This window comes from Chaetodon auriga, chromosome 1, assembly GCF_051107435.1.
Source record: "Chaetodon auriga isolate fChaAug3 chromosome 1, fChaAug3.hap1, whole genome shotgun sequence".
Classification (NCBI taxonomy): Eukaryota; Metazoa; Chordata; class Actinopteri; order Chaetodontiformes; family Chaetodontidae; genus Chaetodon; species Chaetodon auriga.
The window spans coordinates 11,758,568-11,772,167 of NC_135074.1; the positions used below are offsets into that span (position 1 = coordinate 11,758,568).

The following is a 13,600-nucleotide window of genomic DNA, read 5'->3' on the forward strand; positions in this document are numbered from 1 at the left end:
GTGGCCCGAGTCTGCTCTCTAGGCTGGAGCTGGTGCTGGAGCTTGGGCTGTTGAGGCGGAGGTCGAGGCAGAGGTCAGGGAGTGCTGCTCCACTGGGCTGGGAAATGACTGTGCTGTCTGGAAACAGGATGGCCGATTGGCAGTGCAGGCTTGCTGGACGGCTGAGGGAGGGTGGCCTTTCTAACAGTTTGGTTGGCCTTTTTCAAAACAGCAGATAACCAGTCAGAGGGACCATTGAGGGAGCGGAAAGGTATTAAACACATGGTGAGAATGAAATACGACTGTAAGGGAGCAGTGTTAAAGTAGTCTGTGGCTGCTATTGCCCTTTCACCTTTGCTGGATTGATGCACTATTTCAGGCGTGGTTGAAATAGACATGATAGTTTTATTACCTTTGATGCCAGTTTTTTTTTTTGTCCTCTAGTTCCTCTCAAAAAAATAAAAAAAATTGACTCATTTTGAGAAATTGCTGATTGAGTCATCTGTACTAGTAATTTAGATGGTCATGAGTGTTTGTCTTTTTTCAGGTGAGGTGAGTCAATGTGAAACAGTGACAGTGACATTTCCTATTTTTCTTTTACTTTGCTACAGTCCCATGGAGTTTGAAACCATTCATTTTAAGCGAAACCTTTTAACTCTACAGGTTGGTTCCCTGAAGGTGGAAATTTTGACATTTCAACATCAATGGGGTGTCCAGAAACACTCAGTCATATACCAAAGTTAAGTCATCTTACTAATAGATGGCTTCAGAGTGCAAGTGTAATGGATGCTTGGTCATCAGGGATCCAATTATGTCATCCCAGCCCAATGTCTGTGTCATCTCTCTTTGGATGAAAGTAGCAATAAACAGTTAAGGCTGCTTGTCAGCATTGATGCCCATGCTAGTGAGAGTGTGATAATTACTGTTAGTGGTTGAATCACTCTGTGAATGATGGATTGGCAGCATTCTCCTCAATCCTGTCTATGCGTGCAATACTACGTCTTTGATATCAAGTTTCCCAAGGAAGAGTTTGGTGTGAGCTGGCTGTAATGTGTGCAGCCTCAAGAACAAGTTCATGAGAGTACCCGAATCTGTTCCTCAGACAATGCACGTGTTGTAGCACTGTCAGAAACACACCTGGAGACTGTTTTTGATGAATGTGAGCTTGCTGTGGGAGGGTTCTATACCTTTATATAGAATAGATAGAAACGGATATGGTGGAGGAGTTGCATTTTATGTCCAGGAACACATTTTATTATGGATATTACGAGTATAATACTGAAAGCCTCTTCTAGTTTGTTGTTGTGACAGGCCGCCCAGTTATAATGTGAAGTATTTAGATAGAAACTCAAGACATCATGACAGATGAAAGTAAGGATATCTTCCTTCTTGGTGACCTGAATATTGACTGGTTTAAAATTGTCCATTTACGTAAGGAGTTCATTTCTATGGAGGATTTTTTTCTTAGCCAGGTTGTGACTCAGCCTACCAAGAAGAACCATGGATGGTGTCAATACTTCAGCCTCTATTGATGCTATTTTTCTAACATACATGAGTCGTGTCCATAGGCAGCATTGGTGGCAGTGGGATGCAGTGACCACAGTTTGATTGCCTTAACAAGAAAGATTTTTTACTGCCAGTCATATGAAAGACTCATTTGTGAATGATGTTAAAGATTTACAGCGATCTGATTTACTGTATGTCAGGAAACTGATATAAACAGTTCTTTGAACAATTTCATAGACAAATTGGTGAAGCCAGTGGATGAGCATGTTCAAAGGAGGTCTGTAAAATGCATTATGTCTCAGGGAAGAGCTGAGATCTTTAATGCTTCAAAGGGACAATGCCATGGTGGCAGTTCATTAATAATGTGCTTTTTAGATAGAAGCCTTTATTGTAAGTTGAGAAATAAGGTTGTGGATTTAACATCAAAAGAAAGAATGTTTTAAATAAAAAATGTAGCTCTAAATGTTCTGAAAAAAATATGGAACACTATGATGGAGCTAATTAGCAACGTCTTCACCAACTTAACATGCAGCCACAGTATTATAAGAGATGAAACCTTTTGTATTGATCAGGTTGAACACATTTGAGGAGATGTTGCCCTCCCTCTGTCTGTTAGCTGTATTAGCTCAGTCAGCTGTAAGCTATATTTACCTCCATTGGCTGTTAGCGCTATTAGCTCCATTAGCCAAACACTCCGCAGGACTCTGCTGCCCGCCGGCTGCTCAAAGTTAACGCTCACTGGAAGATTTCAATACGGATTTGATGTTCACAATGTAGCGTTATCAGAAAAATAACATGATTTTAACATGTCAGAGATGCAGGACGTGCATCTGGCAACATTAAACCAAAACATCTCAAAAAAATAACCACCATGGTGTGTGATACTAACTATAGTAACAGCATGAGAAGACTCATTCCGTTGTAATCAGGGCTCGGTTAAGTTAGTCATTTGCTAAGCAATAGTTTAGCAAATATCTGAATGTCTTTGGATTTTGAACAGTAGGTCAGATAAAACAAGATAGATGAAGATGCCACTTTGGTCTGTGGACATTTTTCACCAGTTTCCAACATTTTATAGACACCACTTAATTAGTTACATGCAGCCTAATTCAGCATTAGGGCACTTTTTATAAGCTTTGATTGTCACTTCCTTTAGTCAGCCTGTCACAGTCCTGCTGTTCCCCGAACTAAAAAAATAAAGGAAACTGCTTGAGCAGACCCAGTCAAAGAAAGTGCCCAAGAGCAAAACAGACTGACAAAAGAGAGGTCCAGCCAAGGAGCGCTGGAGTCATCGAAGTGTGAGGAATAAAGATTGAAGGAGGGATGGCAAAAGGAGCAACTGCTGTCCACAAATAAACTGGGGAAAACCCATCATTAAAATAACGGTGATTGCCTTTTCCAGCAGTTGGATGTAGATGAATAAGAGTCATTTCTCTGTAGGAACGCCAGCACAGCTTGATGATGGCCCAGGTTGTTAGTAAACACACTGGAGATGTACAGTATTCTGTGTGCCGTGATACAAGGGGGCTTGTTTGAAATGAAAATGTCTTTGCATTTGTTTACAACAGCTGGTGTGTGCTCAACAGCTTCTGTAATTAATTTTGACCCAGCAGAACTCTTGTGGTGGAGTGGCAGAGTGTGGAGCGTGCCGAGCTCGAGTTGATAGAACGCACACACTTGCTTGCTGTATACACTTACAAACACAGCACACTGCTGCAGCACTCAGGAAGTGGAGAATCCTATTATAAGAATGGGTGAAATCTGCTTAAAATTCTAAATGGACTGTGAGGGTGACTAAAAAAAAAAAAAAAAAAAAAAAAACAGAGCAAGAGAGAGACAGATGGGCGGAGGTAGAGAGTGAACAAGCATGTTAAAATTTCACACTCTCCTCAATCTCTGATTGAAAAATTGCAATAGTAATACAAATGTCCCCCAGGCAGAACTGGAGTTTGACAAGGTTAATTTTGAGAAAATGAACCCTTTACCCACACTGAGCAGAACACTGTGTGTGCTGGCACCAGCTACACAGTGAGAGTCTGTGTTAAGTCGTCCATGTTAATCTTACCACTTTCATAGTCACCACCATTTAACTACCTGACACCCAGACTGCCGGTAACATGCACACGGCGCTTGCACACTATCATCGGGCATCTCAGAGACAGTTATTTTTGTGGGGCGCTGGTCAGTTTTTAGGCAGGGTTCTGGAATAAGTGGTGTTTTTGTGTTGCTGGGATATCGATAGATTCTGCAGAGTGCAGCAGGGCTTAGTCGCGGGGAGACCTATAGGAGCAGCTGGTATTAATGAACAGTCGAATGATGGAAGGGAGCAGCTTCAGTCCTTAAATGAACCGTGGCCTGTCTGCTTGCCTGGCCAGCAAGCTTGTGTACCAATCCCACTCCTCCCTTTCCCCCCCTCCTCCACCCGTCTTGATGGCTTGCACTGTCTCATATCCTGACCACTTTGTTCTCCTCAAAAAAGAATAATGTTTTGGGACTTTTGGGGGATCAAGAGTCTATATCCTATCATTTTTTCACTGATCCTTTTCTGAATGTGGAGCTTTAGCTATGTATCCCATCGACTGGAGCTGCGTGATTGCTGCAGTGTGTTGTCTGATGGCTAGGTTTCAGGGCCTGTCACCGAACACCCCCCTCCAGCACCACCCCCACTCCGTCTGCTTGCTCTCTCAATAAGGATGGTGCCGTTTCCCCGGCATCACTCTGCTGGCACAGCATTTACAGTGAACAGTGTGCGGATGGAGACATATAGAGTGGGGAAAGGAAGGAGACAGAGAGATGAGGCAGGGAGATAGAGCTCGGGAGCTCGGGAGACAGGGTTAGGAGGGGTGAGGAGTGGATGACAGAGAGCAAGATGGAGACGCAAACGTTTGCTGAGCTCAGAGTTGTGGCACTACGGTCTGACAGGCGGAAGATGGACTCGCTGACAAGGAGAGAGATCACGCCACGTGATGCAGAATACTTTTTGCTGAATTTTACTATCCAGCCGGCATTTTCACTGACCAACACAGTGGCTCAGGGGTTAGCGCTGGTGCGTCACAGAGAGAGGATCCCAGATTTCCTTCCCAGCCTCAGTCCTGTCTCTGTGGTGTTGGCTTGCTTTTCCTCACATTGGTTAGGGTGGGTTTCCTTCCATCCCCTGGTTTCCTCACACATTCCAAAATTCCTATAATTTTTTTTTTTTCTTTTTTTTTTTTTTACATTTTCAGGGATACAGCTCTCAGTGACAATTGCTGTTTTGAATCCGAAGTAGGTCATTTGTGTGATTTGTGTAGATCCAATTTGGATCCATTATCTTTATGCTAAGAAAACAATAACAAGGCTAAAACTGTCAACACCACAACGTAATTAAACAATTTGCTTTGCTTTTGTTTCGGAACATCAGACTAAATCATGACACATGAATGTTGTCTCTCTCTCTCTCTCTCTGTCTCAAAATATACCAAAATACAACAGTTGTTGTGCATTTTATGTCTTTTGTATCACCCCCCTTGGGCATCTTTGTCACCGATGCCCCTGATGAGTTTGCATCTCTGTATTTCGTAGCCCAGAAAACAAAATGTTAAGATTTTATGCATTAATTCATGACTGTTTTCTAAATGTGTAGCTGACAGTGATCGTGCCCCCTACATCACTGTTCCCCGGCATGTGTGACCTTTTTGGTACAAACTGACAGTGTTGATACTGGTAATTTGACTGGTGCAATACCTGCGTGTCAGCCAGCTGTGGGGCTGATGTACTTAGCTGTTGCTTGACATTAGCCCCACCTGTGATCGCAGTGGAGTGTATTACTCATAGAGACTGCAGGACTGCCTGTTGCTGTGAGTTTTGACACTGTGTATGAACACAGCTCTAAGTAAGCAGGTACCTGAACCAAGTGCAACGTCTAATGGGCCTCAGTGCTCCGTCTGTCTGTCTGTCATAGAGCCTTACCAGCACGGCTTCGCTGCTAGTATCAATCTCCCCTGAGTCCACACTCTCTGAAGGTCTCAGTCAACTTACTGAAAGCCCTTGTGCAGGAATAAACATGGAATACATATGGTTGCTGAGAATTACACCACTTTTTGCCCGTGTCTTTTGAGAGCTCATTCTAACATTTCCTCAGTTTTCTGTCAGATCCTTCCAGTTTCCTTCAGACCTTCCAGTTTCTTCCAGAGAGCCTCATCTAATCTAACCTATTCTACTCCTGTACACTGCTTTCGTGTGCCACATTTCCCGAAGGAGAACGTTTGGTACTGTATGATTGTGAAGCACACACATGTAAACCGACCTTCACTGAATAAATCAAGGTTAAAAAAACATCCTAATTGCTATATAAAGATTGACCTTTACTGTGGAGATGGAATCTAACACACGCCTGCGTGAGAGCATTCAGCTCGTCATTACTCGTAGTTTCTTTTCTTCGTTAGGTGTGTGCCAGCTTGCCTCTTGCCACTTTTTCCTAACTGTGTTATTATGTCTTCAGAGCTTGATCCTGACATCACGTTGCCATCTCAATTGCTACCTGCCACACGTACTTACACTTGCCACACACACACATTCGTCTATTGTTTTGAAGAAGTCCCTCAACAAGTGTTTTCTTGGAATATTGTCATATACATTATTCTTTTCCCTCTGAAAACATGGTGTGGCATTTCAAACATTTTTATGTCTTAAATTGGAGTCAAAGCATTGCTGTGCTAGCATTGCCACAGGGCCAAACAGAGTGTGCAGTGATCTGCTGGTTCAAAGCTTCTCTCATTTGAGTAACTGTTGTGGTGAAATTGCAGTAATTGCGATTGTTCATGAAATATTTGACAAGCATGTTTTCGCCTTTCTCTGATAGGATCTTTTATCAAAAGCCCCGTCAATCAACTTTGGGGTAATATGTTGCCCAGAATCATGTTTTTGCTTCCAGCTTCTGTAACAAACCCCTGTGCTGGTCCTTGTTCTCTACTGAACAAGTGCTAATTTAAATGCAATTAACAGAGCCTTTGGAGAAGCAGAAAACAGTAGTATAAATGAATCTGTTGTCAGTAGAGCAGCAAACAGGCAACTTTCCCGATGGAGCACTGTATTAATTAGTGTCCAGTGCACAAATAGGCCTTCTCTCTCTTGCTGAACACAAGCTCTGTGTTATCAGGAACCCAGCCAGGGAAAACAACCGAATAGACAGATGAAGTAATGTAAGCAATCTAAAATAAATTCAGGTAGGCAGCAATGGCACCATTGTAAGCACATTAATTTCTATCAGGATTATTAACTAGGGCCACTTGCTGCTGTCAGTGCTCAAAGACATTTGAACGTCCTCTTCTGGGCCTTCAGTATAGGACATTTTATCCCTGTATTATGGCCCAGGCAATGTTATTTGTCATGCTCCCAGCCTCTCTGTTAGCGGCTCTGAGGGATTGTTGAGTTGGATTCAGTTGTGGGCAGTTTCTGGTCTCTGCACTGCTCTTTTAGAACGGTACAATCAGAAAGATAAAATGAGCTCCTCTCTTTTGTGCTGGGATTTATTTCCCCTTTATTCTAGTTTCCTCTCTGCCTTCTTAGCATGAAAGGGTTTTTTTTTGCATTGATTGGATGTCAATATGCTGTTCTTCTCACAATTAAAAGATATGTTGCCGTAGTGTTTCATCCACTTTTTGTTTGGCATTTGTTCTGTAAGAAAAGGTCACACTTTGAGTATATTCCTGTCTTCATGTCATGCATGTGGTCAAAAACAGGGTTCGTCTTTGCTCCGCGATCATCATATCATGAGAGTGTGATCATCTCCACTGCCAGCTTCTCACAAACAGCAGTCTGACATCTTTATGCACATCCCCAGCCTGGTGGAAACATGCCCCTCTCTGTCCTCCCTCGCTTTCCTTTTCAGGACACTGTATTTATGACGACAGTAAACGTACAAAAGCCCTCTTTTGTTATTGATCGGGTTCATTTTGATTTGGACTCACAGCAAGGACTATCATTGGGACCGGTGGGGCCCTGCAGTGTACATTTCACACAGCTCTCGCTAAATCCTGTAAGAGGGATTGGTTTCGGGAGGTCTGGCATCAGTCTTGGCTTCACGATATGAAATCATATTAGTTTCAGCTTTTCAGAGTCACTGGGAGAATAGCCACCAACAAACGGCTGGGCACACCTTCAAAGTTTGCTTATTTAGTTATTCAGCCCGTTTATTTGATGTTTAAACTCTGCACCTGATAACACCATGAATTATTGTCCTGCAAAGGATGTTTGCAACCTCAGTAAATTGCTTTGTTCTGTGCATGCAAACAGTCCAAATTAGTGGCTGGCTACACACAAAGAGCATTGTCTAGCAATATAATGTGTTTTCAATTAGGAGGCGTTGAGAGATTTAGCTTATTCTCAGGATAGGTAGGTCTTTTCTTCGATAGCTCTAGAGACCAGTAATTGATTACTGAGTGTGAAATGGAAGTTAAGAATGGACTGAGTGTGGCTGTGTCCCAGAGGAGACGAGTTTCGAGCGGGTGTGGTGCTCGACTCGCTCAACTCCCCCCCGAACTGACAGATTGACTTGAAAATACGTAAGCACCCACTGACTCACTGTGAGATAAGAAACACACCTATTACAGAGCCCGTTATTTCAACCTCAGTGTCAAATATCACAGTAATGACTGTGATTAAGCCATGCTGCGGCCGTGCTCCTTATGATACCAGTTTGAATGGACAGCAGCTCGTGATGACTCACATCCCCTTCAGGTTGCATTAATATCTTCCCACTGGCTTGGACTCTGTAGCCACGCCTGTCTCCCCAGAGCCTGCCAACTTGCAGCTCATTACAGACAAACTGTCCACAAGGAAACAAACTTGCTCCTCTTACCTTATTAATATTGTCAACTGTGTTTAATTGCACTTGCCCTCCGTGTGTGTGTTGCCACAGAAAGTGCAAGTCTCTGTCAACGGCGGAGACAGCTCGGTGACCCACACCGCAGGAGTCTGTCATATCTATAATGTATCTGTCTCAACGCTTAACTCTGCCAGATGAAGAGTGATGCCATTTGTGCTGTTGAGTCGTTTTCCTGATGTGGTTGTTAGAGGGGTGAACCAATCCAAACAGGGTTAAACTGCTGAGAGTGTTTCCGAGTACTGTGGCTGGGCTGTGGAACCAAGACATTCAGTTCAACAAAGCTGAAGACTGATGGTTAGAAATATGATTTCAAGGAATAGTCCGACACTTATGTGCTTATTCACTTTCTGGCGGAGAGTTAGTTGAGAAGACCACTCTCATATCTGTCCATTAAATATGCAGTAAGGCCACAGACAGCAGCCAGTTAGCTTAGCTTAGCACAAAGACTGGAGATAGGGAAACAGCAAGCCTGGCCCTGTCCAAAAATAATCTGCCTACCAGCATGAAATGTAACTTGGTAATTAGTATAATCTTTGGACAGAGCCCGTCTAGCTGTTTCCCCTGTTTCTAATCTTTGTGCTAAGCTAAGCTAACGGCTGTTGGCTCTAGCTTTATTATTATTATTACTTTTTTTTTTTTTTACCAGAGTGGTATTGATTTTTTCTGCCTAACTTTTCTCTAAATTCTGACTCTCAGCAAAAAAAGCAAACAAGCCTATTTACCAAAATGTCAAACTGTTTCTTTTGACACATCATGAATCATTGTTTTACATCCATATTCAGTGAAAGCTTGTTATAGAAAATGGAGATGGAGAAAACAGTCTGAATTTAACAAATGAAGCACACATGTATTTCACATTTTTTGAGCTATGTACTGTATACTCTGAAATGGGGTGCCCCGTTTTCAATGATATATCTTGTTTGGCATCCCATAAATTGAATGTGCTGTTGCAGGATGTGTAGACACCTGCTCAATGACACACGAGGCAGACAGACAACTGATGTCCTTGGATTTCAATATTTCACTGCATCTCGGTAAAGCCACGTGTCATAATGTGATGACATTGCGGACATGATGATGTAACTGCTTATAAGTTTGAAATATGCTGCTTCAGCAGAGTGATAACTTACACCCAGAGACCAAAGTAAGTGTGTCCTGTTTTGTATTGTGTACCATGAGAAGAATTAGTGCCGGTACTCCAAAAGCAGGAAAAGAAGCTGTCAAGGTTACGGAGTAAAATAGGATTCAAGCTGTAATCCTGCACATTGTAAATCTGCCATTGATTTATAAGAATGTCTTAAATAATGTGTCCGCCAGTATTTTCCTGTTATTTATCATACATTTTAAAGCAAGGGGGCAGACAGCTTCAAAGAAGGCAGCAGTGTGCATCATAATGGTGTCAAAATATGATTAAAAAAAGAAGCAAGGATAAGAGAGCAAACTCTTTTTTACATTTGCTTCAAGGTCTTCCTGTCATTTTGGAGCAGTGGGCCTATAGAGGTCTATTGTGTAACTAAAAAGAGAACAATACAGAGTGTCAGGAACTAATTGCTGGGAGAAGTAATGATCACCCACTCTGTGGCTGCTTTTAAGTTGGGTGTATAATATGCACTGCACACATTTGGACAAATTGGCCATCACATACTGTATAGTAAATGTGACTTACTTAATCACTTCTCAGTGTTTTGAAGTAGTTTGGACGGTGAATATACTGTAAAGTGTACTAATACATCTGCAAGCTCCTTATAACAGCCTGTTGGTCTACCCATAATTATAATCAAGGCCTGTACCAATGATAATGGCCTGTTTAAAACCACAGGCCGCTGTTTGAAAACTCCTGACTATGACTATGCATGCAACCATTGTTCTGTTGGAAGAAATTTGTCTCATAGTCATGCCCCGAGTAAAAGAGTCACTTTTGTTTTTATTTACTCGGAAAATGCTTGCTTAGCATGCATGCTGTTTATAGCAGTGTCCTGGATCACACACTCACACCTGGGAACAACCACAAACTCGTTCTGCCAATCACTGCGCTGCTCCACAGGAGACTTTTAGGGGTTAAGTGTCTGTTCGAGGACAGCTGAACATATTTATTTAATGAAAGCTTGCAGCCAGAAGGGCATAACAAGAGAAAAAAAGATTGAATTTTTTTTTGTCGGTGTAAATAACTTTTATTTATTTGTTGACCTTTTGTTTGTCATGCTGCTTAATGCTTAAAGGTTGATCAATGTGAGGTTTAATCTTTTGTTTTGTTTCTCTCTTGGATTATTTGAGAACCTACTTAAATTGCTCTAAGCCCTCAGTGTAGATATCGTATGATAAATGAGAGCATGGGCGTCCTTATTTGTGCATAAGCTAGCCTTGTTTTAGTCGTAATATATTGGTTTTGGGGAAGGGGTTACCCTTGTGGGACAGTGGTATGAACATATTGTCCCTGACTCCTTTCTCAGCCAGCGGGTGAGCATTTTCTCAGGCTAAATAACTTAGCTACACACGAGTTGTGAGACCGTGATTAGCTATGTTCCACTGAGAGAGAGATTTACAGAGTCATTTTTTCAGTCTGTCCAAGATATCATATTTTAAAAGTGCTGGGAGGAGACAAAGTATATTTAAGCAATAAGCCATGAGAAGCTGTACTTGACAGAGATTTTGGAACAGCTTAGAGGCATTGTTAGGGACTCTTCTAAAAGAACTGTCAAAGCACAGCCCCGAGTAGCTTTTTGCTTTTGTAAAATGGCTGCAATAAAAAAAGAATGGAAATGTGCCATAAATGTTACATTTTAATGTAATTTCTGCTATAAATAATGTTACTTTTGCTAAGTTGAGCAGTGATTTGGGGTTACAATGTGTTTTATAAGAACTTCAAACACACTCAGTCAAAAATAAGAAAAGAAACTGTTTTATGATTTCAACTCAATAAATGGATGAACTAGATTTTGAAAAAGGAGCTACATGTTTTGATCCAGCTGAGCCCTTAAAGGGTGTTGTAAAATGTTTCAGCGATTAAAAGGTTAAAATCTTTGAAATGTCTGTTTTTAATCATTTCATATCACACTGGATCTCAGTGTTAACTTCGAGACTGCAGTCATTTATTTAAGATGGCAGTGAGTTATGCAAAATATATGAAACAAAGCTCAGTTAAATCCTTCCTTATCTGTGGTTTCGGGCTTTGCTTTGTTTGAGCAGGTCAGGTTTATACCTGGCATTAACATGCATCTGTGATTGGATCTTAAGTGGACAGCTGTCAGTGCGTCAGTTCACACATGGCATTACGTCAATGCGTCAACACATGCGTCTCAACTGACTTGTGATCAGATCTCACTTCCCCGCTCTTTAAAATATGTACTTTCTGTCTGTCTGTTAGCAACGGCCAGTGCATTGTTGTTTTTAATCACCGGCCTGCAGTGGTGACCAACTGACGTGCACATCACTATTTCTTTGCACAGAAGAGTGACGATATGGAAAGAGTTGACAAATTTCCTCAAGTAAGATACTGCATCCCTGCTGGCAGTAAGGATGTAAGGGGCGTTATTTAATAGCTTAGCCAGACCTCTGACCTCCCTGAAAGCAACAATTGTGTGGTCTCAGCAGTGTTTGTAATTATTTGCATTCAAACTAAGTAAATTATGGTGTAATCATGTGAAGAGGTTTGGCTTTGTTCTGGAGATGAACGACGAACAGGAACGAGCTGACCTGCTCCAGAGTCTGAGGTCGGCTTAGCTCAAGTGCTTTGAGAATATTCATCTGTCTCTCCAGTAGCCACCAAAGACTGCAGCAGAGGAAAATGAGAAATGCTGTTTTATAATGAGAGCCCTAGGCAAAGACATACAGAGACATGTCTTTTAAAAAAATCTGTCATTATATATTCTCCCAGTAATACTGCAGAGGGAGAAGCATACTAAGAACTTGCACTCTTTGAAGAGGTCCAGGCAGTTCTTTAATGTTTTGGATAGAACTTGCTTTGCTTTGTGATATAGGGTAAAGCTCACATCCTGTCATTTTGCATTCAGCGATGTTATCATGCGAGCAGCAGCTGTTCCTGTGGATTTGAACAATGGCTTTGTTTCTTCATGAACAAACATTGATCCTTTAAATCAGATAGAATCAACAATAACCGTAAAAGTTTTGCAAGAGATCCGGCAGTTTCAGAACTAGAGCAACATGAGATACAAGGACTAAGTGCTGATGCTCTTTAGCTGTCCCATTACAGATTCATGGCATCTAAAGAGACACAAAACAAATGCGAAAGCCTCTTACAAAAGCTAGTGCAACGACTGGGTGTGTTCCTGACTTAAATGAACACTGGAATGGATGGTTCAATAAGTGTCATGTTAAAGTTCATATCCTGGATGATATTTCTCACCCACCTCACACTATACTGATGTAACACAGGAGTTGTTTCAGCAATAGGTGTGCACTTCACCGACTGTCTGCAGAGACTTTCACGCTGCACTTTGTTCTTGGTGCAATGAGCCATTGGAATGAAAACTATGGCTCATCCACCGTGTTAGCGTGGCTTTCCAGTAGTACAGAGACTGGATATTATTTACTGTTTGTCTCTGCCTGTCATTGAAGTATTCTGTGTGTAATGAGCCCTGTTTATGCTTTCATCTGTGCACTTCATCACTTACATAAAGTCATTTCCCACTAGCAGCATGTGACTGTGCACTGATCAGGATCAGAATCACAGTTTAAAGCTGCGCCAATCAGTGTTTTTATTTTAACAGTGTGTTAAATGCGTAAATGTAATGTGAAAGAAGCTGCTTCAGTAAAAAAACCCAAACAATTATCACCTGACGGAGCAGTTCCCACCGTCTCTACAGAGTGTTTAGCATCTTTCAGCTCATTGTTTTTGTTTTGCAGCCGACAGCTTTGCTCACTGGTGTCATTTCAGGAAGCTGTTTTCAGCGAGAAAGCTCTGCTAAACTCAATGTTCACTGCTTAGCTAGCACCAAATGACAGACTGAAACATCTGTGGCTAACTGGTGGACATAGTGGAGCATTTACTTGCTAAATAGCAAGATATTTCATTATAGAAGGAGTTGGTGGAGACAAAAACAGAGCTAAAAGGCATTTAATATTGGACTTACATTAGTATGGGGTGCAACAACCATAACTGCAAATGAATGCTAATATTGCTTTCATTTTACTGGATGTGCAATTGTTTGCCAACATGTTTGCATTAACACCTTGTTTAGATAATTATATGTCAATGTTTTGTTCACAGCTTATTGAATTGCCTCAAGTGAC

General features: G+C 41.7%; 1 protein-coding gene across 1 annotated transcript in view; it reads left to right on the forward strand.

The window, feature by feature from the left end:
• Positions 1-13,600, forward strand: part of cd276 (CD276 molecule) — a 63,420-nt gene that overhangs the window by 20,863 nt on the left and 28,957 nt on the right. The window lies entirely within an intron of this gene.